This window comes from Pleurodeles waltl, chromosome 6 (genome assembly GCF_031143425.1).
Source record: "Pleurodeles waltl isolate 20211129_DDA chromosome 6, aPleWal1.hap1.20221129, whole genome shotgun sequence".
NCBI classification, from domain to species: domain Eukaryota; kingdom Metazoa; phylum Chordata; class Amphibia; order Caudata; family Salamandridae; genus Pleurodeles; species Pleurodeles waltl.
Window position 1 is genome coordinate 1505834181 of NC_090445.1, and position 27447 is coordinate 1505861627.

General features: G+C 49.3%; 1 long non-coding RNA gene across 1 annotated transcript in view; it reads right to left on the reverse strand.

The window, feature by feature from the left end:
- LOC138302155 (uncharacterized) overlaps positions 1 to 27447 on the reverse strand; it is a 204242-nt gene that overhangs the window by 94274 nt on the left and 82521 nt on the right. Inside the window, exon 2 of the long non-coding RNA XR_011205312.1 lies at positions 20452 to 20545. This is a non-coding gene — a long non-coding RNA (uncharacterized lncRNA). The remainder of the gene's footprint in view (positions 1 to 20451; positions 20546 to 27447) is intronic.

Here is a 27447-nt window from a genome sequence, read left to right on the forward strand (position 1 = left end):
CCTGCCACTGCCTCCCTGCGGCCCCGCCCCCCTCGCGCCCCCATTTGCCGCTCCCTCCCGCCTCCCAGCTGCTCCTCCCTCCCCCTCCCTTCTTAATGGCTGGCGCTGCGCGTCGCGAGTGAGCGAACTCTGACCTGTTTCAGGTCCTGAGCTCGCCCCCCACGACCGCAGCACCAACCTGCTGCCCTCTGCCTCTGTCCCACGAGCACGCTGCCGTTTGCGTGTTCGAGGCCCTCCTCCACCCGCAGGCATCCTCCTGCGCCTCATCCCTGGTGGCTAGTGGGCTCACTTGACCCGTGTGCCGCTTCCGCCGTCCTGTAAGTTGTTTTTTGGCTTTTTCGCTTTTTCAGCGCCTCGCCGCCGGCGCTTCTGCCCCCTTTGTGCCCCCCTGAATTGCTGTCTCCCCGATCGTGTATTGTGCCATTATTGTATTTCTGATTGTGTGCTTTTCTTACTGTAACTGCTTGTATTTTTGCTCGTTTTCAGTATTTTTGCCCCTTGTGCGCTCCCCGTTCCCTGCCGCTGCCTCCCTGGGGCCCCGCCCCCCTCGCGCCCCCATTTGCCGCTCCCTCCCGCCTCCCAGCTGCTCCTCCCTCCCCCCTCCCTTCTTAATGGCTGGCGCTGCGCGTCGCGAGTGAGCGAACTCTGACCTGTTTCAGGTCCTGAGCTCGCCCCCCACGACCGCAGCACCAACCTGCTGCCCTCTGCCTCTGTCCCACGAGCACGCTGCCGTTTGCGTGTTCGAGGCCCTCCTCCACCCACAGGCATCCTCCTGCGCCTCATCCCTGGTGGCTAGTGGGCTCACTTGACCCGTGTGCCGCTTCCGCCGTCCTGTAAGTTGTTTTTTGGCTTTTTCGCTTTTTCAGCGCCTCGCCGCCGGCGCTTCTGCCCCCTTTGTGCCCCCCTGAATTGCTGTCTCCCCGATCGTGTATTGTGCCATTATTGTATTTCTGATTGTGTGCTTTTCTTATTGTAACTGCTTGTATTTTTGCTGGTTTTCAGTTTTTTTGCCCCTTGTGCGCTCCCCGTTCCCTGCCGCTGCCTCCCTGCGGCCCGCCCCCCTCGCGCCCCCCATTTGCCGCTCCCTCCCGACTCCCGCCTCCCAGCTGCTCCTCCCTCCCCCCTCCCTTCTTAATGGCTGGCGCTGCGCGTCCGCGCCGCTGGCGCGCCAGAGGCGCGCCAGAGGCAAGCCCGTCTGCGCCCGTCCGCGCCTGGACCGCGTCCAGCGCCACCCCCCCTGGCCCCCGCGCCCCCCGCATCCGCTACTCATCCAACGAACTCCGCGATCTCAACCCCGGCCCCTCCACTGAATGCTTCCGGGCGTCCCGAAGCACACTAAAGGACCTTTTTCCTGCCGCACCCGCAACTTCTCCTGCATCAGAACGACTAATCCAACTACTAAAATATTCAACCCCAACCACCTGAACTGCATCCTCATCAACACCCGCTCCGCACGAAAACACGCCATCGAGCTCTGGGATTTGCTCGACACCACTGCTCCTGACGTGGCTTTCCTGACCGAAACCTGGTGAAACGACTCCTCGGCTCCGGACATCGCCATCGCCATACCGGACGGCTACAAAATCATCAGAAGAGATCGAACCATCGGAGGCGGAATAGCCATCGCTCACAAAGCTACCCTCAAAATCCACACCCACTCGGACGACACCCTCAAGACAGCCGAACACCTCCACTTCCAGATCCACACGGACCCCAACACGACCCTCAGAGGAACCCTCATATACCGCCCTCCAGGACCAAGAGCCCCCTTCAGCGACACCATCGCTGACCTCGCAAGCACCCATGCCCTCGCCTCCACTGATTACATCCTCCTGGGAGATCTAAACTACCATCTGGAAAACGCCAACGACGCCAACACCGCATCACTGACCTCCAACCTCCTCAACCTCGGACTCCACCAGCTAGTCAACACTCCCACCCACATCGCCGGACACACCCTTGACCCCCTCTTCACCTCAAGCAACCACATCTCTTTCAGCCACACCTCCGAACTCCACTGGACCGACCATCACTGCGTCCATTTCACCTATAAGAAAATCACAGAGCAACACCGCATCCAGCTACCTCCTCACCGCCGCTGGGGCAAAGTCACCCAAGACCAACTGAACAGCACCCTCATCAACAACCCTCCACCCGACGCAACCGACCCGAGCACAGCCGCCATCAATCTCCATCAATGGATCCTCGACTGCGCCAACACCCTTGCCCCACTCAAGAAACCCACTGCAATCCAAGGAAAGAAAAAAACAGCCTGGTTCACAGACGATCTAACCACCTCCAAAAGCATCTGCCAGAAGCTCAAAAAGAAATGGATCCAAGAACGCACACCCGACAACCTCGCCACCCTCAAAAACGCCAACCGTGAACACCACCAACGGATCCGCCTCGCCAAGCGCGCCCACTTCACCGAACGCATCAACAACAACGCCCACGACTGCAAAGAACTCTTCGGCATCGTGAAGGAACTCTCCAACCCAAAAGCCAACTCCAACGACATCCCGCCCTCCCAGAAACTCTGCGACGACCTCTCCACCTTCTTCCACCAGAAAATCGCCACCATCCACGACAGCTTCAACACCGGTCCACCGCCAGACCCCATCCCCGACGTCTCCTCCCACGACTGCCGCCTCACCGCCTGGACCCACGTGGATGATGCAGAAACCATAACAACCATGAACACCATCCACTCAGGCTCCCCTACGGACCCTTGCCCTCATCACGTATTCAACTCAGCCAACGCCACCATCGCCCCCGAACTCCGCAAGATCATCAACCTCTCCTTCACTTCCGCCACTTTCCCGGACAGCTGGAAACACGCAGAAATCCAACCCCTCCTCAAGAAACCCAAAGCCGACCCCAACGATCTCAAAAACTTCCGTCCGATCTCTCTCCTCCCTTTTCCAGCTAAAGTCATCGAGAAGATCGTCAACACTCAACTCACCCACTTCCTCGAAGACAATTCCATCCTGGACCCCTCACAATCCAGATTCAGACGAAACCACAGCACTGAGACTGCTCTCCTCGCCGCCACAGATGACATCAGACATCAAATGGACAACGGCGAAACCTCAGCCCTCATCCTCCTCGACCTATCAGCCGCTTTTGACACAGTCTGCCACCGCACCCTACTGACCCGCCTCCAGGAAGCCGGCATCCAAGATAAAGCCCTCCACTGGATCTCATCCTTCCTCTCCGACAGAACTCAGAGAGTCCGTCTCTCCCCTTTCCGCTCCAAAGCGACCAACCTCATCTGCGGCGTCCCCCAAGGATCCTCCCTCAGCCCTACGTTGTTCAACGTCTACATGGCCCCCCTCGCTAAACTGGCCCGCCAACATCATCTCAGCATCATCTCCTACGCCGACGACACCCAGCTCGTCCTCTCCCTGACCAAAGACCCGCTCACCGCCAAAACAAACCTCCACGAGGGACTAAAAGCCATCGCCGATTGGATGAACAACAGTCGCCTGAAACTCAACTCCGACAAGACGGAAGTCCTCATCCTCGGGCGCACTCCCTCGGCCTGGAACGACTCATGGTGGCCCTCTGACCTCGGACCCCCGCCCACCCCTGCCAACCACGCAAGAAACCTCGGCTTCATCCTGGACTCCGCCCACACCATGTCCAAACAGGTCAGCGCCGTCTCCTCCTCCTGTTTCAACATCCTTCGAATGCTCCGCAGAATCTTCAAGTGGATTCCAACAGAAACCAGAAAGACGGTGACCCAGGCCCTCGTCAGCAGCAGACTTGACTACGGCAACGCACTCTACACAGGCATCCCAACCAAAGACATCAAACGACTCCAACGTATCCAAAATGCCTCCGCCCGACTGATTCTGGACATACCCCGCCGATGTCACATCTCCCCTCACCTGAAGGAACTCCACTGGCTCCCGGTAGACAAGAGGATCACCTTCAAACTCCTCACCCACGCTCACAAGGTGCTTCACAACACCGGACCCTCCTACCTCAACACCAGACTTAACTTCTACACTCCAACACGTCAACTCCGATCCGCCAACCTCGCCCTCGCCATCGTACCCCGAATCCAGCGCAAGACCTCCGGCGGAGATCCTTCTCCTTCCTCGCCGCCAAGACCTGGAACTCTCTCCCCACACCTCTACGCCAGACCCAGGACCTCCTCGCATTCAGAAGGCTCCTCAAGACCTGGCTCTTTGACCGCTAAACAGCAGCGCTCCACGCCCCCCACCCACCCCCCAGCGCCTCGAAACCCTGACGGGTACATAGCGCGCTTTATAAATATTGTGATTGATTGATTGATTGATTAGTGAAATGTATATGAATGCCCAATCTTGGTTTTTCTATATCGCTGAATGATTTAGCTTGTCTGCATGTGGTTTTCAGGTTGCAAAAGCTTGTGGGTTGTGTAGGGGTGTGTTATATAGTACAGTGTATAGGTGTAATGTGTGTGTGGATGTGTGTCAGTTGTGGGGTATTCAAACTATCCAATGTAGTGCTGTGTTCATTGTGATGTGAGTTGAGACCACAGCGGTTCGCACCATCAATGGTTTTTCACCATGGTAGGACCGCTGGCATGATTTGTGGTTCGTAATATGATGGGAGGATTTATGTCGGGCTGATGCTGGTGGTGGTGGTACCAACTCTTTTCCGTCCTCCAGTGTCCTGGCGGTTTCAGAAATGTTGCTTTTTTTTTAAGACTATTAATACGGTGGTCCGGTTACTGCCAACATGGCAGTCTTTTGGTGGCCGCCACTGCGGCGGTTTTACCATCAGATGCCCAAACTCGTAATTAGGCCCTTAGACTTTTTCTTGAAGATTTTCAGGACCGAGACAGAGTCACCTATTGAAGCTGACCTCCCGGGAGCCCTCTACGGATACGCATCGCAGGAAATCTCAGTCAAGGATTCTGCATTCGGACTTAGACAATTTTTCGGGATGGAAATCTTCGTCCGGGACCAAGTTGAAATTGAAGCCGACCTCACTGGAGCCCTCCTCGGATCCACTCCGTGCGAAGCCTCAGTCAACTTTTCATGTTCGGACTTAGAAACTTTTTGGGAGCTTTTTCTCTCTGATGTCGGACAACCCTCAACAGCAAGCCAAATTCGATTCAGCGTCGTCGGATTGCCTTACCACGAGTCCCCAGTGAAATCCTAAAAAGTCTGGGGCTCCGGAGCCTTTTCAGCGGGACAAACCTGCAAGTCAGGCCGAAACCCCATCACCCCTGGATTCCTCAACTTTTGTGCCGGTGCCACCACCTCTTTGTGTACTCTTTGCCCACTTCTTCTTTTCTAGGGCAACTTTTCTGCCTCCAAAGCTATGTAGGCTACCTGGGCCTCAATTTCCCTCTCCTTGAAGACTAGTTCTGCTTCTTCTTGGGCTGATACTACAGACCCTCCCTTCCCTCTAGCTCTGAATGGGGCCCTAGCAACTGAAGTAAAGGACAGGCGATCATCCTCCTCCTGGAGGTTGGAAAGGACATCTTCCCCTTCCCTTCCTATCAATGAAGCTTTTTCTGCCCCCACCTGCACTACCAAGGCTTCAAGGGAGTGAATCATCACATTCTTCCCAAGGTTATTAGAAGCAGGCAATTCCCTCTTTCTGCACAACACCCTAAGCTCAGCTGTAGAGAGTGGAGTAGGCTAGCCAGATCAAGCTCCATGGTATCCCTATGTTTTTGGGTCACTTAAAAAAAACGTTGGCACCAATTGATCAGAACAATTTAGAAAAATAAAAAATGAAGTAGCTAAAAAAATTAGAACAAATTTGAAAAGTGAAAAATACCTTTGCTCTAGGTCAATTTAAAGGATTTTTAACTTGCCTCACTTAAAACTGCATTGTGATATAAAACACAAGTACTGAATCCCACCACTGCACACCAAAAATGTTGGAAAGTTGATTATTGGTAAGGGCAGGTAAGTAACTACACTTAACAATAGGCCACAAACCCCCATTAAGTCCAGTGAGGGTCTCAATAAATGAATCCCAGCTCAACCATTGGTTGCTTGGCAATGAGCAGTTAGGCTTAACTTAGGAGACAGGTAAGTAAGGAATTTAAAAATCACAAAACAGTAAATAAGTAAAGCACAAAACACAATAAATATCCAATGCCAGTTTATAAAAATAGATTATACTTTTATCTTTAAAATTACTCTAAAATGACAAAAATCCAATAAAGGAAACCAGAGATATGAACTTTTAAAGATTATGGCCCTCATTACAACCCTGGCGGTCAAAGACCGCCAGGGCTGTTTTGGCGATTGCACCGCCAACAGGCTGGTGGTGCAATCTTGCGTATTTTGACTGCGGTGCTTCCGCCTGGGACCGGTGGTTTTCCGCTACAGTGGTCCCGGCGGTTGTAATACGCCAGGGCAGCGCTGCTTGCAGCACTGCCCAGGGGATTACGAGTCCCCTTCCCGCCAGCCTTTCCATGGCGGTAGGAACCGTCATGGAAAGGCTGGCGGGAAGGGGAGTCGCGGGGCCCCTGGGTGCCCCTGCACTGCCCATGCACTTAGCATGGGCAGTACAGGGGCCCCCAGGCACAGACCCACACTGCTTTCCACTGTCTGCATAGCAGACAGTGATAAGCACGACGGGTGCACTCTGTTTCCGCCCGCCGGCCCAGCGGGGATGTCATAATGGGCACAGCGGGAGTGCGGCCGCATTGGCGGCCCCACAGTGGTTACAACTTCCACCAATGTTGTAATGAGGCCTTAAGGCCCTCATTATGACATAGGCGGTGAGTGTTAAAGTGGTGGAAATGCCGCCAACAAGCTTGCGGTAAATACCGCCAAATTATGACCATGGCGGTGATACCTCCCATAGTCAGCCAATGTATCACACCAACCACCAGGGCGTTAACACCACTGACCACAACGGTAGCCATCAACAGCCAGGCGGAAGGCAAGGTACCGCCCACCATATTGTGAAATAGCAAACCGCCAGGATTTCCAGGGCGGTACCAACGCCATCAAAAGTCTGGTGAAACACTGCACAGAAGACGAAAGACTCACCTTCAGGGACACAGAGGATACCGCCGCCACCATGGAACTGGAACTTCAAGTCTTCCCGATAGTCTCCTACGCCATGGCCCTCATTGAACACCAACGCCAACGAAGACGACGACGGTGAGTACAGCCACCTAGCACACAAGGGAGGGAGGGAAGAAAAGGAGAGTGACACACACACGCACAACACACACCATTCACCCACACACTATACACAGAACCAGCTGCAGAGTAAAACGAATGTCACAGGACCCACGTCAAATTAAAACAAGGACCACAATGAGAATGAACGAACACTGTAATTTGATGCCAACAGCCACCATAATGTCTATTTGAAAGCAAATGCAGGTGTCAATGTCCAGAATGGGCCAATGGCCAGTCCAAAGTACAAAAGGGCCACATGGCCACAGGGCACAGACCAAGGCCCAACTTGACTACTGACAGAATCCGGAATCCACTGTGCAGGGGCATCTTGTTGGAAATGGGCAGGCACCTCAGGGGTTGGGTGGACACCTCAGCGGAAGTGGGGAACATGCCCACTGGTTCCTGAGGGGGCTCCTTGCCCAATTATCTCTGGTGGGGAGTCTAAGGCCACAGTCTCTGAAGTAGGGAACATGCCCACTGGTTCTGGATGGGGTTCCTTGCCCAATTATCTCTGCTGGGGAGTCTAAGGCCACAGTCTCTGAAGTGGGGTACATGCCCATTGGTTCTGAAGGGGGGTCCTTGCCCAACAGTTTCTGGAGGGTGGGCTACATGCCCTCTGCTGGTAGAGGTGTAACCCTGGCTTCCTCTGTTGGAGGTGAGGGCTCCTTGCCCACTGGTGGTGGATGTGTAACCCTGGCTGCCTCTGCTGGAGGTGAGGGCTCCTTACCTACTGCTGGTGGAGGTGTAACCCTGGCTGCCTCTGCTGGAGGTGAGGGTTCCGTGCCCTCTGCTGGTGGAGTGGGCTTCTTGCCATTTTTTGGTGGTGGAGTGGGAACCTTCCCTTTCTTTGGTGGTGGAGTGGGAACCTTCCCTTTCTTTGGTGGTGGGGGGGATCCATGTGTCCCCTCTTGTGACGAGTCCCCTTCGCCTTTGACATGTCACTTGTGTCCTTGCCTCCAGGACTAGGTGGTGCCTCTACTGTCCCTTTCTTCTGTCCCTTGGTTTTCACCACCCTAGTCCTTCCTTTCTGAGTTCAAAGGTGTGCTCTCAGTAGGAGTGGCAGCCGTCACACTCTGGGGCCCCTTTGTGCCAGCAGCTGATGATTTGGTGGGAGCAGTGGCAGACTGTTTGGCTGAGGTGCTGTACTGGGTCGTTGGGACTCTGCTCCTATGTGCAGGATGGGGTGTGGAGGGGGAGGGAAGAGGTCAAGATGTGCAAAGAAAAGCTTCTTAGGGACATTAGGGTGGGATGTGGGAGGAGGGATGGGAGTGGAGGTTGAGGGAGTGGCTGTCGGAGGTGTATGTCTGGTGGACTTCGGTGCAGGTGCATGGACAGTGTGCATGTGTGAGGTGGATTGCTGTTGAGAGTCTGAGTGCGTGTGTTTGTGTCTCTTAGGAGGGGCAGACAGGGTGGGAGAGGACAAAGGGGATGCGTGGATGGATGTTGTGGAGGTGTCTGCAAGTGAGGTGTGTGTGCTGCTTGATGTGGTGATGGTGGTGGTGACTGTGATGCAGTGCATTCAGGTTTGAGTGTGGATGTGACTGTGAGGGAGGAGGAGGAGGGGGAGTCAGTGGATGTTGTTGTGTGTGCAACTGTCTGTTGTTTGTGTGAGTGCTTGTGGCTTGATGTGCGCTGCCTGTGTTTTACTGTGCTACTCTTGTGTGATGTTTTGTGTGCATGGGATGGGTTGGGGTTGAGGAGACTGGGACTGGGAAGTGGTAGTTGGAAGGGGGACGGTAGGAACAGGGACACTGGCTGTCATCAGAGAGGATGCCAGAGCCTGAAACGATCACTATAGGGGCGCCAACCCACCGTGGATGCCCTCCAGGTAGACATTGCATTGCTGCATCTGGGATGCCAGCCCCTGGATGGCATTCACTATGGTTGACTGCCCTATAGAGATGGATCTCAGGAGGTCAATAGCCTCCTCACTGAGGGCAGCGGGGCTCACTGGGACAGGGCCTGAGGTGCCTGGGGCAAAGGAGATGCCCACCCTCCTGGGTGAGCGGGCACGGGCAACTCAGTGGGGGGCTACTGGGAGGGTGGTGCTGGTATGAGGGTGGCGGATGGACCTGTAGCTGGGGTGGTTCCAGAGGTGTCCGCCACCACCAGGGAGCTTCCATCTGAGGAGGAATCAGAGTCAGTGTTGTCACCTCCTGTCTCCGCCATGGTGCTCCCCTCGCCCTCCGTCCCACTGGTCCCCTTGGCGTCGGGGGACTCTGCCTCCTGGGTCCTGTGGGATGAAGCTCCCTCAGTCGCCAGTGCCCCTGCTCCTCGCCAGATGATGCTAATGCACAGATAGACAGTATGATAGAAGAAAATAGGGGGGGAGAGAGAAAGGGAGCACTGGGTCAATTACAGCACCAACACCACAGATGGCATACACATTACAATCACACAGGATTGAGCACTGTGCATCGCAATGGCATTCCATTGGCTAGGTACCACAGCAAGATGAGAGCCAACCACCTCCAACTGCAACCCTCCTGGGACCCACTAAGCCCTGTTTGACATGGAATGCCACCTAGCTAGGTTGCGAAATGTTGCTATACACCCATTTACCTTGAGCTGGACCACGCAGCAATGTCTGAGCTGGCATCAAGGGGCACCCACTAACTGAAACCCACCACCAGGATCCCATGCCAGCCAACAAAAATGGTTGTCACGATCACTATACTCACCCCCTTGTGGCTGCTGTGCTGCCCTCAAGAGCCCATTCAGCTCTTGGTAGGCCACCGCCAGTATGCGGGCCATCAGGGGTGTCAGTGGGTGCTTCACTTGCTATGGACTCCCAGGGTCCGCACAACCTTGGCGATGACATACCACAATCCCTTTTTCTGATGGGCGCTGACCTGCAGAGGTAATACAGACAGGAGGACATCATTAACCATACAATCCAGCTTGTCACACATATGCCCCACAAAGTCCATTTCCATCTCCATTGGCACACACATCACCCGGAGCACTGCATGTACACTGCCACCAGACATACCCCCCACCCAAATGACAAACTGCCAGAACACACATCTCCATGCAACCTTGTCGCTGGCATTGTCCCCATGGTGTACTCACCTGTTGGTCTGGAGGCCCATACAGCTGTCCACACAGGACCCGATGCACCAGGCACTCCCAAGTGAAGGCAGGGGGCATTTCCCCTGTCACAAGGGGCCATGGTAGGATCTAGACATACTCATTGCAATCATTATCTGGTTTCAGCCATGTCAGCTTCTCATGTCTGCCTGTAATTCCCATCTGCTTTTGACACTGTCTGTGACTTGCCAAGGATGAGGAGCCAAACTGGAACCCCGCAAATATGTGATTGACATTGATAAGTGATGGGACATAGCAGAAAACATTTCTCAGTTCAGACAACTCATGTTCACAAGAGTGACTTTGCATGTGCATTAACAAAACATGACACTGTAGACCACTCTGTTCTGTCCAAAGTACAAAATTACAGTTTGCATGCACAACTCACTCATAGGCATTGGAACTACCTTAAACCTCATAGCTGATGGTCAAAAGGAGGTGACATGCTACCCATCAACTCCAGGTTAAATTTGAATCACTCCATCAAGAATACATCACATACCTTGAGTCAGTTGAAGTACTGATTGATAGATCTGCCCAGAGTTTCCCGCTTCATCCTCATCTTGCTCATCATCACTTGGCAAATCTGCATTTCCACCCACATGTTCTGCTGGCTCCCCCTCTTCTGGTATAAATGCTATCAGACTTCTCAGGGCAAGATTGTGGAGCATGCAGCAGGCAACAATTATTTGACAAACCTTGTTGGGTGAGTAGAGGAGGGCTCCTCCTGATTTGTCCAGGCAGCAAAATCTTGCCTTCAGGAGCCCAAAAGCCCACTCCATGACACACCTTGTCCTTCCGTGGGCCTGATTGTAGTGGACTTCCCCTGGCGTGGTTGGGTACCTCACTGGTGTCAACAATCAAGGGCGGTTAAGATAGCCAGAGTCACCTGTAAGCGAATAGGTCGAAATACACAAACATATATCGAGGACATGCAAAATTGTGCTGCAGGAGATAAACTTTGCAAACACACATGTCAAATCTGGCTTACCAATCAGCCAGGCTCTCTCTGTGTTGAGTCGTGTCATCACCAGTGGGAAATTGCTGTTCCGCCTGATCAAGGAATCATGGACTGATCCTGGATACTTTGCACCGACTTGTGAAATGTACTGTTCTGCCAAACACACAAATTGAACAGAGATGGAGTGATAGCTTTTCCTGTTCCTATATACCTGTTCATTGGCACTGGGGGGAACCAAGGCTACATGGGTGTCATCTATGGTTCCAACCACATGTGGAATGTGTCCCATTCTATAAAACTCTCCCTTCACATAGGCCAAATCCACACGCTGGGGAAACCTGATGTAGCTGTCCAGGTGTTTTAACGATGCTGACAGTACATCCTTCAAAACCAGACTGAACATGGGCTGAGATATCCCTGCAGTTAGGGCCACTGTATTCTGAAAGGACCCAGTGGCCAGGAAGTGTAGCACTGACATCATTTGAACGATGGGAGGTATGCTATAGGGATTGCGAAAGGCAGGCATCAGATGAGGCTCCAACTGATCACAAAGATCCATGATCGTTTGCCTATTCAGCCGATTTGTCTGGATAGTATGTCTCTTTTCCATGGTGTGCAGGTCTACTAGTGGGCTGTACACTGGAGGTTGTCTTCCTCTCTTCATGCCAGGGTAACTATGTGGAAACATATAAAATTTGTATGTGACACAAACAATGCTCACATAATGAACATGTACATATACAACTAACACATATCTGCAATCGAGGTTGGTTACAACATCTGATATCTACAGGATCGCATATTGCTATGCATCCTATTTCACTCCACTTGTTGCACATTCCCTCAATTATCTAATGTAATATAGATGCATATTTATCTGTGACTGTCAGTGTTTGTCAGTCCAACGGACTTTACATGCGAAACACATTTTTAGCACATTATCTACATTACCAATGCACATAGGATGTTGAGAATAGGTGTACATTTATATCGCCACAAATCCCTCTGTTGCACTGCTTGAACTACTCACATGCACAAATAGACTAATAAACCTGAAGGCAGTACTTACTGATGATTAGCACAATATAGGGATGTGTTAATGACGCAGATTCAGAAACCTTTCCATACATGAAATGTGCTAAAAATGGCTGCCGCCTGACCTACTGTACTGGACATGTGGAAATGACCTAACTCCACCAGCGGATGTCATCATGGCTATAGGAAGTCACAACTGTGGTGGAAATTGCCTTTGGAACACATTGCTGCCTTTGGTGGACTTGGACCAATGGCGATGTCTGCCGGCAATGAGGTCCTGTACATGGCGGCCGTGCCCGCCATCTTCTGCAGTATTGCTCACTTGACTCCTGACACTGCTGCCAGCAAGACCTCCACTACCTGAGCTGCTGTGTACTGTCTCTGAGAGCTATCATGCCATGTCCTGCAGGGGATAGGGCCCCAGGCTTCACCCCAGAAGAGCTGGACAAGCTTGTGGAGGAGGTCTTACACCTGAATGAACAACTATGTGGTGCACCTGAGGAGCAAGTGAGTCCAATGGTATACCAATGTGTGAAAGGTAGGGTGTATGATGGTGTACCTGAAATGTGAAGTTGTGAAGGTGTTGATGCATGCAGATGCTAAATTGTGCATGAGTGTGAACTGAGAGGATGGTAATGTTTGCCTGCTTGCTGTCACTGAAGTGTTCTGTCCACTTGTGCTGGTATGGTGCATGTGGACCTGACTTTTTGCGTTTGTCTGTGTCATCCATGCAGGTCAACACCCATCAAAAAAAGGGAATACGGCGTGCCATCGCCAAGTAAGTGTGGAACCTGGGAGTTCACAGCCAGCTGAGCCAGAGACCCATTAGAGGAAGCGGTGGGAGGACCGGAGATGCTGGGCCCGGAAGACCGCAGAGGCCCAGCTGAGGATGTCCTCCCAATGAGGGAGGGGTGCCAGTCAGACCCTGACTCCCCTAATGGTCCGCAGTTTGACAGTTGCTTACCGTGAGGTGGATGGGTGTTTGAGGGCAGCACAGCAGCCACAAGGCAGTAAGTACTGACTTAACACAAGTTTATGCCTTTGACTGTTATGTATCTCAGCTGTGACAATGTGGTAAGTGGTACAGGTGAAGGGTCTCCTAAGAAGGCATAGTACTACAGTTGCCAACTTTGATACACAGATGTGGAAATAGTATTGTGTATAGGGACGTTACTCGGCTATGTCAACCACATAGTTTGACAGCATGTGGTGATGCACATGTGAAAGTGTCATTGTGTACCTCTACACTGCTATTCATATGTGCAACCTGCAGTGTCACCATTCCCACCTACTGTTCCACAGTCCATATACCCAATCGTTAAGTTATCCATCTCTTTTGTCTCTGACCAGTCCTATTCCACTGGATCTAGCTCTATGTGCTACATAGGGTCTGATAGATGAGTAACAGGGCCAAGTAATTTTGTGTTCTGAAATCATTGGGAACTTCATGTGAGGCTGTAATCCAGACAGGAATGTGACATGGCCTACTTACTACTCTCCCTCTGAGGTGTAAGGAGGCGTCCCCATTGTTATGTCTGAACTATAGATTGGCAAATGTGATGTTTGATCAGGGTGGACATCCTACATAGTGAAAAGCATGGTGGTAATAAAGCATTAACAGTACAAGACATACCATTGATATGTGTTTTCAAACATTTTCTACAATGTATATGGGGTTGAGAAGGTAGGTGGCTAGCCTGCTGACCCCTTAGGCCATGTATTTTGTCCATGCTACATAGGGCTGTACCATACCTATGTGGGTGCAACATACACTGTTTTGTGCCTACATCATGTGTCAATTGGTACTTTTTGCCTATTGTTATGTTGAGGCCTCTTCTTTGCCAGACTTACCTTTGCTAATCTGAGGCAGTTAAGACAGATTTTGTAATGGATCAGCTCATTTCTGCCTCATTTAATAGTGTAGCTGGGGTTCCTTTTGACAAACACATGTTGGATGCAATGGGATATGTTGTGAGTCTATTTGCTGGACTCTAGGTGTACACGTCAATCATGGTTACATTAGTAGTGGATTATGTCAGTGTTACTTCAGTCATAAGGTATTAGGTTACACATGTCTGTACATTTGTTAGTGATGTAGGTATTTTGATCTATTCATGTAGAAGTTTATACTCAGCATGAATAGTGGAATAGTATGTGGCTTTTATGCACATGATTAGTGTCCATTGTATTGAAGGTGTTGGTATGCTCCTGTGGTTGTCTATGGGTGTATTATGTGTTCTACGTAGGCCCCTATTGCTGGACATGAAATTGTTGTCTATGTGTCAATAAGTAAGATTAGTGTGTCACAAAATTCATTCTAACCCTTTTTAGATACTTTTGATAGATGTTTGTATGACATGCTATGTTATTTTATGAGGCTCACAATTTGAGTATGCCATATGTAGTGATTTCATCTGAGGTATTCGACATTGTGAATGTTATGGGCAGAACCACATGTTAGGTATGTGATTGAAAAGCAACATGCTGTGTTGTTTTGAAGTGAGATGAGTTTACTTTCATATAACATGACTACTGGTGATGGACTGGGCAAGTCTGGATTAGGGGTAGGCATGATATTGTGTTGTCAGTTAACAGCATTTTTTTAAGGACAATTTGTTGGTACATAGTGATGATCTGTATAGGGAGAGACGTTTGATGTAGCCAATTCATCTTGTGCATGAATAGTTTGTGTTACAACTGATTTGATGGGATGGTGATGTAGTGGTCAGATTATTACCTTATGTTGTGCTGATGCTGTTGTCATATAGGGTTGTTGGAAGTTTGTAGTTGTGACATGATGTAGGCTCTAAATGGTTCCGACCTGGGGCTTTATTAGACATAGATGTGTTGTTAATGTTGTGTATTGTGCAATGTATGTGTATGTTAAGAATGCAATGACCCTCTGTCTCTCACTGTTTCTCTCCATTACCATTGGCAGGTGAAGGAGGCGGGCCACAGCCGAGTGGGGAAGCTGCGGGTCACGGGACCTGGAGTGCTGATACCATTGACACCGAGGGACCCAGTGGCCCGGACGGCGAGGGGGGTGCCACGGGGAGACAGGATCCATGTCTTCATCATCGGAATCCTCCTCCAGTGAACACTCCCTGGCAGTAGCAGACCCATCTCGGACCTCTCCAGCACCATCTCAGTCAACGACCCCCCTTACTTCCACCACCTTCCTTGTAGCACCCTGCCCAGTTGGCCATGCCCGCTCACCTAAGAGGGTGGGCGTCTCCTTTGCCGCAGGCACCTTTGCCCCTGCCAGCCCTGCTGACCTCAGTGAGGAGGCTATTGACCTCCTGAGGTCCATCTCTGTCGGTCAGTTGACCATTGTGAATGCCATCCAGGGACTGGCAAATCAGCTCCAACAGAGTAATGAGTTCCTGGAGGGCATACATGGTGCACTGGCTGGCTTACAGAGATCCTTTCAGACTCTGGCCTCCACACTAATGGCAGCCAGTCAACCTTTGCCTACTGTTCCTCCTTCCACCTTCCTCTTCCCAGTCCCAAACCCCTCTTCCCAGACCCAGCCAAAGCACACAGACAGACAAGCATGCATCCACCTCAACATCCAAGGGTAGCTCTGACAAACACAAGCACCACAAGACACACCACCAGCAACCACACAAGCAACATACACCTGCACACACAGCAACAGTCACAATTTGCCCTGACATCACCACCACTCCCAGCATCACAGACAGCACACCTGACCCACCTGCAGACACCACACTAACATTCACAGATCCAGCCACTACACCTATCCTACCCACAGACAGCACCACAGCAGGTCCCAGACATCTACCCCAGTCACCACACCCACAGACACCACATCCACAGACACACCTACATGCAACACATCCACCATACCTGCAGTCACCACCGCAACAGACAATCACCCACCCACCGCGGCATCCCCAGCACCTCCACACCACCTCCTCCCAAGATGCATAAACACCCTCACTCACCAACTCAACAGACACCCACTACCCACAAGCATACCTCGCACAAACATGCAGCCAAGACATTCACACCAACACCTCTTACAACCATTCCGTCTCCCTCTCCCTCCACACCCAACCCTTTTGCTATGACCATCCCCGTGTGTCTAAGAAAGATTTCCTTTCAGAGTTTGCACCTTTCCCTACTCCTCTCCCACCCCGTGATTCCCCTAAATGTGCTGTGTCCCTACCCAAGTCCGGCCCTTCCATCTCCAAGACCCCCCTGCAGTTTCCCTTGCCCCTCCCCCTGCCAAGAAGTCTACACATCCACCTAAGAGCTAGATCCCAAAGGCCCCCCACCAAAACCTAAACCCAGCCTCCCTTCAGTCCCCCCTCACCAGATAACCCCTGAAGTGTCTGCATGCCCCATAGATGCCCCTACCTGTGGAGGTTACATGGCAGTCAGGAGTCAAGTTTGGGGCAAACATCTGTGCACTGTGTGCATACAGACTGTTGGACAAATGGACTGGCCTATGGCTTTTGTTGTTTTTAAAATTTTAAACTTAAGAATTATTAGGACCAACAAGTAGTTGGTTTCCTGGTTACATCTTTGTCATGCATTTCCTTCCCTTGTATGGAGTTGTTTCTGGCTGACATTAGTTGTGTGTATGTATGTGTGTTGTTCTTAGGCTGCGTGTGTTGTTTAGGCAGTATGTGAGCTTGTGTGCAGTGCTTTTGTATTAAAGTGGTATGGTATCTGTTGTGTGATGGACATTTGTGTGTCCAAGAGGTTCTGTTGTGTTGGTATTGTGTGTTGTTTGTATTGAGATGTGTTTGTTGGTGTGCTGTGTGGCTTTGTGTGCTTTGACTGTGTGCATGTTATGTGCATGAAATGTTAGATACAGTGTTCTTCGTAAGTCGATCTGTAAGTCGTGTGATTGCGTATTTGTATGTAATTTTTTGCCTGTTGGTCTTACGTTGTGATGTATGTGTGATCTGTCCCCGGGTAGTGTCCCCTGTGGGTTCCTGCCAAGTGATTGGAGATGGTGCTGCTGTGTTGTGTTTGTGAAGTGTTGTGTTGTTGTGTGGTGCTGTGTGAGTGTGGGCCTGTGCAGTGTTTCCATGTGTAACTGTGTGTGTTAATGCTGTGTGTATGTGGTGACCGTGGCATGTTTGTTGTGTATATGCGAGTGATGTGTGACTGTATGTGAGTGTGCACATAAGTGTGCAGTTACGTGAGTGCTGCCCTCGCACCCCCTTCCCAAATGTCTGTTGTACGAGTGTACAAAAATTGCCAATCTACAACAGTACCAGGTAAGAGTGTGTACTTACGGTTGCTGTTGTCGTCGCAGATTCTGGAAACGCTGGGCGAGCAGGAGCTGCAGAAAGACGTGTTGTTCAGGTTTCATGGGGGCTCTGGACAAGTATGGCTTCCTTTTATGCAGTTGGTTTCTGCCTGGGTTTCCATGCTGGTGCAACCGCGGTGGAATACTTGGCGGTGTGCAACCTCGTAATCTGCCCGGTGGAAACATGGTCTCCACCGGCCTGCAAGTGGCAACCATCGACTGTGGTGGCCAGACCGCAGTGGCGGTGCCGTCGGTGCTTTGGCTAGATTCTGTTGGAAATATCGCTATGGTCATAATTTGGCAGTCTTCCCCACCAGCCTGTTGGCGATACGACTGCCACTGCCAACATGGCTGTTCTGACACCGCCATACTCGTAATGAGGTCCTAAGTCCGAAGGTAAAACTGTAACTGAGGCCTCCCGCTCACTGTAGCCGAGCAGGGCTCCTTCGCGGTTGGCCTCAAATTTTGACTTTGCCCCGTCGAGCGCAACCAGATGTCCAGAGTGAAGCTTTTGATTTCTATGTGCTAGAGAACATTTAGGGCCTCATTATAACCCTGGTGGTCACCAGACTACCAGGGCCACGGTCGCGGTCAGATCGCCGCCAACTGCAACAGCCTGGCGGTCTCGGCGGTCTCAATCCGCCAGGGCAGCTCTGCTTGCAGCACTGCCCTGGGGATTACGAGTCCTCTTTCTGCTAGCGTTTGCTTGGCGGTAACCCCGCCATGCAAAGGCTGGCGGAAAAGGGGCATGCGCAGTCCATGGACAGACCCGTCGTGCTTTCCACTTCCCAAATTTCGGGCACTGGAAAGCGTGACGGGTGCTGCTGCACTCGCTGCATCGTCAATGTTAAGGCCCTGTTCACCACAGGGCCGGTGGGCAGAAATGCTGTTTCCACCCGCCGGCCCTGCGGTGAACTCCTAATAGGGCCTGCGGTTTTCTGGCCGCACAGGCAGCCTGATGGCGGAACGAGTTTGGCAGGTGGCGTAATGAGGGCCTCAATCTTCAAAAAATCATATCTCCGGTTCCCTTTATTGGATTTTTGTCGTTTTAGTGTCATTTTAAAGATACAAATATAATCTATTGTTATAAATTGGTGTTGGATTTTTATTGTGTTTTGGGTTTACCTATTTACTGTTTTGTGATTTCTAAATGCTTCACACTCCTGTCTCCTAAGTTAAGCCTAACTGCTCGGTGCCAAGCTACTAAGGGTTGAGCTGGGATTAATTTATTGAGACCTTGACTGGACCTAGTGGGGGTTTGTGGCCGATTGCTAAGTGTAGGTACTTACCTGCCCTTTCCAATAATCCACTTTCCAACAAGGGAATAGTAAAATAACCCTTACGAAGTCCAATGCTTACCCTTATGTTGCACAAGCTAGAGTGGGACAGTAAATTTAACTCCTCTGAAGTCCAACATTTTCCCTACTGTTACACTGTTTGGAGTCGTTATAATGTATTTAACCCCTTTGAAGCCCTACATTTTCTGTACTGTTGTATAAATTGGGGTTGGACTAGTATATCTATTATTCCCAGACTCCAGTACATTTTCCAATATTGGTTAAATATAAATTTATAATATTCGTTTATAAAGTTAAATTTTATAGTATTTATTTATATTTGTATTTGTTTTTTTTAATTTGTTTGGTAAATTCTTTAATGTTTTGCAATAGTATTGTTAATATTTTTCTGTGTTGTGTAAAATATAACTATATCTATCTGTCTAGCTATCGATTATACGTATATACACGCACACACACTCAGAGCTGTTTGTTTGCATGGTTTCCCTGCCCCCGTAACTAACCTCTCCGCTGGAGGACTGAATGGCTGCCAGGATTCCACTCACAGTGCCAGTTTCTCTGCTACAAGGCTGCCCATATGCACCTCATATATCTCCCTAGGGCCAATTATTTTGCTCCATTGACTTCCAGATCTACATATCCCCTCCAGCATTTCCACCCCCGGGCTGCCTGCCGTGCCTCTGTCCCCTGTGACTGCCTGAAATACCTCTTTTTCCACAGATCACTTATGTTATTCACCAGGAATACTTCTATCTACTTTGGACTCAGTCTACTTCTAAGCCTCAAGGCAATCTGCCATACAAGGCCACCTGCATTGCTCTAAAATCCATTGCCATCTGACCTACCTCCATCCAGTGCCACTCCCTGGGCTTCAATAACTTCCTCTTTGGACTGCCTGCTCTATTTCAATATCCTTCTGGACTACCTACATCTCATCTACTCCCCTAGAACCTCCTGCTCTTCTTCTGCCTTCCATGACTGCTCCGCAAGAGAAAAAGGATAGGATAAAGAGAGCAAGGTTGAAAGAGACAGTGAAAAGAGACACAGGGCATTAGAATGAGAGAGAGAGAGAGAGAGGGAAAGATGGAGAAAAAGGAAAAAACTGGGGTGCTATCTCAAAAAGGTTGTACATTACTGTGCATGGTTTTGAATACAACATAAAAAGTTATGCGCAACTCTTTTAATATTAACACTCGTAGATTAATAATTATGATAGGAGAAGCTCTCTCTTGAGCTTTTATACCACTAACATTTACTTGTTTTGACAACAAACCTTAAGAAAAAGTGTGATGTATGTAAGCTGGATTTGAAATACAGTGCTGAAAAATGCACGAGTATAGCTTTTCTGAAGTATGTCACATGGGGCCAATTGATTGTGATGCACATTGCACTTTAATTAAAGATGATTGGGAATAATAATGATAGATTTGATAATGAATATAATTTTATCAAATGCGGAGAGAGTATATGTTGAGTAACGAGAATTTGGAGTATGTTTTCTATGTTTGTGATGATGCGCTTTAAAACATGTAGTCAAAGATGGCACCTCTGCTTTGTGAGAAAGGCAGCCGAAACCACTAGGTAGTTATAGTTAGGACCCTGTTTCCAGAGAAAAAATGTTTTTTCACTTACCTTTATCTTTGACATCGTTTGATGCATGTTCACAAAGTTTTCCCAAAAAAGCGGCCTGGCGATTCTTGTTGCGCAGAGGAAGTTTCAGGGTGATCTGTCAAGCAGGGGCAGAGAAACAAGGGGCTAAAAAAATGTTGCGTTTCCCATGTTAATTCCCATAGGATGTGTCAACACGTCTACAGCCCGAACCACTGGACGGAACTACACCAAATTTGGCAGAAAGCAAGCTGCCGGTACATTGATTGTGCTTTTTGTTATTTGGTGTAAATCCATTCAGTAGTTTAGGAGATATTTAACGGCAAACACATTTGTATATCTCTGGTCATGAATATTTCAATTTTTTTTCATGAATAATGTGTGAAAATTTGCCAATTCTCGCAAATACATGTGCAAAAAGAAGCGTTGCAATTGACTGACCGCAACCTGACTAGAAAGTTGTGACTGCCGTTTTATTTCACAGGACACGGTCCCGTGGGGTGAAAATTCAAATAGAAAGTGACATAAAGGGTCAGGGTCAAGGTACCCTGACCCCAGGGGTGTGATATAGGTGTGTTTTAGGGACAAATTATAGGTTTAATATAATTGTGCATTATGGCGTGCAATATTCATGGAAATTCGTGAATTTTCACGAATTTCCGTGAATTATTCACAAAATATTCGTGATTATGGAAAAAAATTAAAGAAAATCCAGACTCATTCATACACTAATTAATTCACTCATACATGCACTTAGAGGCTCAGGTGCCCATTCACACACCCACTCAGACACTCGTGTGCCCACTCAGACCCACTCATAGACTCACACACCCACTTTCAGACCCACTCAGACACCCACTCACACATCCACAGACAGACACAGGCCCTGTGGCCAACCTGTGCTGCGCACGGCCAAAGGCCATGCATGGCACGGGGTTAGGTGGTTAGAAGGGCTTGCGATCAACCCCCACCGTGCACGGCAGGGGTTGGAATAACGTATAGTAATTAAATTCACTGAAAAAAACAAAGGTTACAGGGACGTTATAGTTAGGTTCTGAATTTACTCGTACAAGTCCATAGAAATTCAGCAGTTATAGTTAGAGTTCTTTCAAGTAACTATAAGTCGCGCCCTAAGGTAACCATAACTTGCGCCTTCGCCACGTACAGGTAATTACGCCACATATTATGTCATTGATGAGATCTTGTATAGCATCTCTGATATCACTGCAACGTTTGCAATAACATTATTGATAAGAAAACTATGCATGGCAAGGGCGTGAGTTATAGTTTCCTTAGGGTAGGGGCGGCTCCTCCGTTAGGGCAAAGGAGTGTCGCACCCATATTGCTGCCAGCAGCGGCAGCTGCAAAACCTTTACAAAAAAACTATAATAAACTGTGTTGATTATTGTTTTCTTGTAAAGTGGCGGGCCAGGGGTTGACGAGAAGTGAGGGGCAGTGCACATGCGCAGTGTGCTCTCTCTATCCTGGCACTGTGTTGCCAGGCTGGAGAGAGCAGGCACAGGCTCCCAGTCTGCTTGGGAGCACCCTGGCTGGGCACTTCCAGCTAACCCTGACACTGCTCTGAGACGCGTCAGGATTGGCCGCAGGGCAGACTGGGAGTCTGTGCCTGCAGTCTGCGACAGGGGAGTGGCGCAGCGGCGAGTGAAGGTAAGTGTTTTTTTTAAATTAACTAAATGTTTATTCCTCCTCCCCTCCTCCTCTGTGTGCCACCCCGCCCCTTCCACATCTCGCGAGCCGTGACTGCCCCAGGGACAGTCAAGCTTGGTGGAAATACATTATAGTTTTCAGGGCTATGGAATCGCTGTAATCCTGGAGTAAAGGTTACCAAGCCAAGTATGTGAAACCCAATAATCACTGTGTACCTCAGACCTCTTCTGTAGTGAGTGGGTGGTGTGAATGTGTATTCTGTGAGCCCTGTGTAACAGAGCTGCGGACTCGAAATATGCCCCCACTCCTCCCATTTCCCATTCCTTCTTCCTGCTCCTATGTCCGGGGTAATTCACAGACCTTACCAGCCAGGCAGCTTCAATAAATAGGTGCAAAAACAGTCCCACAAACTCTACCCTGCTGCTGCAGACAGAAACTCCATATACAGAATTGTTTTCACTTGTCTGGTATGAACCTGAAATTGACGGATGTTTAGCTGTATATTGTCAGGCTCAGGGTTCAGGAGGGTCTCTTTCTTACGTAATCCATTTTATATAGTGTTTTTCAATATTCTGCACCCATTATAGTTGCAGGTCAGTATTCTGCACTCGTTATTGCGGTGGAACATCAACCAGGGACTGCATATAAAACAGAATGTGGCCCTGAATGTACGAATAGACCCAACATTTCTGAAGAAGGCCTCGGTACAATTAATTCACAGGGAGCGTTGACAGACGTCAACAATTCGAAAGGACACGAAGGAAAGGTACAACACTGAGATCTAGAAAGGGAGAGGACAAAAAGAAAAAACCTAGAAATATCACTACCTTTTATCTTTTTTCTCACGACATAGAGACCATTGACATGAAAGGTCACATGGATGAGCACTGAATAAAATAAAAGGACCGTTAACTGAAACTGGTCCTTACTGTGTACTTGGTATGCAACCAACGCATTCAATTGAAGTCAAATTATTTGTTCAATTTTAAATGATCCACAAACAAGACAACAAGATTTTACTTACATGACAGTTGGTAGTTGTTTTAAGCATAATTCTTTTAAGAAAAGTGTTAAGTTCATTTTTTTGTAATAACAACCATTTCAAATGAATAATAAATACATCATTTGTCAATTCAAGCTTTATACGTTTGTGTCTTAGATCTTCCTTTAGGGCCTCATTTACCAGCGACGCATCGGTTCGGTGCCTCAGATTTCTTACGCTGCCCTGAGACCCCCTAACAACGCCATGGATGCACTGTATTAACAACGCAGAGCTCCATGGCGCAGGTTTTCACAGATGCGTCAGAAATTCTGACGTATCTGTGGCACTAAAGTCACGCATTTGCTGGAGTACCGTAAAAAAAATGATGCCACTCCAGCAATGCGAGGAGGCCCCATAGACAAAAGCCCTGCTTCACTTTTACCACCTGCTCTGAGCAGGCGGTAAAATTCTGACGCAGTGAAGGCGCAGAATGACGCAGTGAAATACAGTAAATTTCACTGAGTCAATTGTGCAGGGCTTTTTGCCTGGGAATGTCTACATTGCAAATCATTGCCTTTACCTGGCACCCAGGGGTGAAAAATGGCGCTAGAAGCCTCTAGTGTCACTTTGTAGATTTGGAGTTGTTTGAACACCGCCACAGCATAAAAAAAAATTCCACTGCGGCGGCGCAAGGGCCTTGTAAATGAGGCCCGTAGAGTTTAATGGAGAAACATTGAATAGTGTCTGTCCTCATGCTCCCCAAGCTTGCAGTTCCCCTATTCCACTTGGTGGAGGGGGAACCACTGCGTTACTGTCTGCAGAGCCTCTGCTGCCTCCAGGGAAGGTAACCTTTGACTGCTGCCTCCAGGATGAACCCTTGAGCAAGCTGTTCATCAACCATGGAATTGATTGCATAACTACAGTGACACAAGTAGCGTCAGGGGAGTTGCATCATTTGTCAAAATCATAGGATCCATAACCTAGTGTGAACCTGTTCTAGCCATACAGTCTCGAGTTTTGAAAGCCACTAGCTCTAACAGAGAGGCAGCAAGGTCCACTTGAAGCTTATTCCTTTGGGATGTTTCACCACTGACACCATTATTAGTGCTTGGGGCAACCTGCTGCCAAAAGAGAGACTTACTCAGTACCCCAAGTACTCCAGGGCCATTGCATTATTCAATGCGACTGGTCCATATGGAGAAATTAGTCCAAATAGCCTACAGTAGCTCCTAACCTCAGCCGCAACTTACTAGACCCATTTCCTGTGGCCCATGGAGACTTAAATACTTTGTCAAGGTTCATAGGAACCTGAACAATTGACATTTTAGCCAGCTCTTTTTAACTTTGGTTTATTTTGTGCAAAAATAGTAATTAATAGATTACAGTTTTAGAGAGGTTCTGTAGTACCCCAGTGACATTATCCAACTTTTCAGTCTGTGACTTTGAATTACTTTTTTCATAAATAACTTCCATGTGCCTCAATGTTGAAAGTGTTCTAAATTTGGACAGTTTGAGACACTACTTTAAGTGAGCCTGTGCCTGCCATAGTTAAGCCTAAGTAAAGGAAAAAAAATGAATATTGATGCTGGGACCTACAGGGTCTTTTATGTCTGTCCGCAGCCCACTAAAAAAACATCCTGTACCTGTCTGTCTGTCTGTCACACGCCAGAGCTGTAATGCAACATCACCGAAGTCCACTTAATGAAAGGGGACAAGCAAGGTAGTCATAGTGTTGGTTTGGGATCCTAGCTTTCCCTGTGCTTGCATAACCTAGGGATTTCCTCTAGCTTGGCTGTGGAATCTGTAAATGTGTCATTAGTGTGCGCCAATATACAAGGGAGTGCCCAGTATAAATCAAAACAATACCCTTTCAGGCTTAGAGTGCTGCATAAATTATGGAAAAAAGAGGCAGAGGACTCTGGTTAGTTCCTAAGCTTAGGTGGAAAGCAGCTCCTGTAGAGAGCACCCTACAATACCAGTGACACTCTAAAATTGCTTACCTCAAATGTCTGCTTTTCAAGCAACGTTTTTAAGCATAGTATTAGCACGGTGCCATCTACGCCAATTTAGAAAGGGATAAAGTCCTTTGGATTTATGGGAAGCAGGCCAGCTGATCAGGAATCCTGAAGCACTGCTTTTAGTATGTGGTAGGGGTGAGGGTAAAATGGCAGATTCCATTTTGTCAGCAGAAGAGGCCCTTTAGGTGGGTGCAAGTCATATGTCTTCTGTACTCACACTTCATTGTGGTTGTTGACAGAAACCTCACATCTTTCTGTATCTCTGTTTTAGATGCTTCAGCGTGCGTCTGGACGAGCAGCCTGAAAAGGACATTTGAAAGGAGAGCTGCCCCAAACCTGTCTGAAGCATTTTGCATATGGGTCAAGTATAAACGTTTTTTTTTTTACCAGCGACTGAATGTTAGCCTTGCTTTCCGGATCCAACTCACTGAGTTATCCTACATGCTAAATTTAAAATGTACAAAGGCAAAAGCTTGGCTTTTCCATGTAGTGTTGGTTTTTTAAGGTACACTGACACCAGAGAAACACAAACACAGAGTTGGGTGATCCAGGGGCTCACATAGAGTTGTAACTAGGAAAGTACCATCTTGCCTGGCATGTTAACCCCATTTTCACTGTATGTATGTATGTTTTAGCCCCTGTGTCACTGGGATCCTGCTAGGCAGGACCCCAGTGCTCATAGTATGTGCCCTCTATGTTTTCCCTGTATGGTGCCTAACTGTATCACTGAGGCACTGCTAACCAGAACCTCAGTGTTTATGCTCTCTCTGCTTTCTAAATTTGTCACTGCAGGATAGTGACTAAATTTACCAATTCTCATTGGCACAATGCTACACCCATATAATTCCCTTCGATATGGTACTTAGGTACCCAGGGTATTGGGGTTCCAGGAGATCCCTATGGGCTGCAGCATTTCTTTTGCCACCCATAGGGAGCTCAGACAATTCTTACACAGACCTGCCACTGCAGCCTGAGTGAAATAATGTCCACATTATTTCATAGCCATTTTTCACTGCACATAAGTAACTTATAAGTCTCCTATATGTCTAACCTTCACCTGGTGTAGGTTGGGTGCCAAGTTACTTAGTGTGTGGGCACCGTGGCACTAGCCAAGGTGCCCCCACATCGTTCAGGGCAAATTCCCCAGACCTTGTGAGTGCCGGGACACCATTACACATGTGCACTATACATAGGTCACCACCTATGTATAACGTCACAATGGTAACTCCGAACATGGCCATATAACATGTCTAAGATCATGGACATGTCACCCCAATACCATTCTGGTATTGGGGGGACAATTCCATGAACCCCCGGGTCTCTAGCACAGAAACCGGGTGCTGCCAAACTGCCTATCCGGGGTTTCCACTGCAGCTGCTGCTGCTTCCAACCCTTCAGACAGGTTTCTGCCCTCCTGGGGTCCAGGCAGCCCTGGCCCAGGAAGGCAGAACAAAGGATTTCCTCTGAGAGAGGGTGTTACACCCTCTCCCTTTGGAAATAGGTGTGAAGGGCTGGGGAGGAGTAACCTCCCCCAGCCTCTGGAAATGCCTTGATGGGCACAGATGGTGCCCATCTCTGCATAAGCCAGTACACAACGGTTTAGGGATCCCCCAGCCCTACTCTGGCGCGAAACTGGACAAAGGAAAGGGAAGTGACCACTCCCCTGACCAGTACCTCCCTGGGAAGGTGCCCAAAGCTCCTCCACGTTGTCCCAGACCTCTGCCATCTTGGAAACAGAGGTGTTGGGGCACACTGGACTGCTTTGAGTGGCCAGTGCCAGCAGGTGACGTCAGAGGCCCCCTCTGATAGGCTCTTACCTCTCTTGGTAGCCAATCCTCCATTCTTGGTAGCCAAACCTCCTTTTCTGGCTATTTAGGGTCTCTCCTCTGGGGAATTCTTCAGATAACGAATGCAAGAGCTCACCAAAGTTCCTCTGCACTTTCCTCTTTGACTTCTGCCAAGGATCGACCGCTGACTGCTCCAGGATGCCTGCAAAACCGCAACAAAGTAGCAAGACGACTACCAGCAACATTGTAGCACCTCATCCTGCCGGCTTTCTCGACTGTTTCCTGGTGGTGCATGCTGTGGGGGTCACCTGCCTTCACCCTGCTCTGGATTTCCTTCATGCACAGCCTAGCCTGGGTCCCCAGCCCTCCGTCCTGCAGTGCTCAACCCTCTGAGTTGGCCTCCGGCGTCGTGGGACCCTCCTTTGTGACTCTGAGCCAGCTCCAGTTCACAAATCTTCTAAGTGCCTGTTCGGGTACTTCTGTGGGTGCTGCCTGCTTTTGTGGGGGCTCTATGAGTTGCTGAGTGCCCCCTCTGTCTCCTCCTCTAAGGGGTTACATCCTGGTC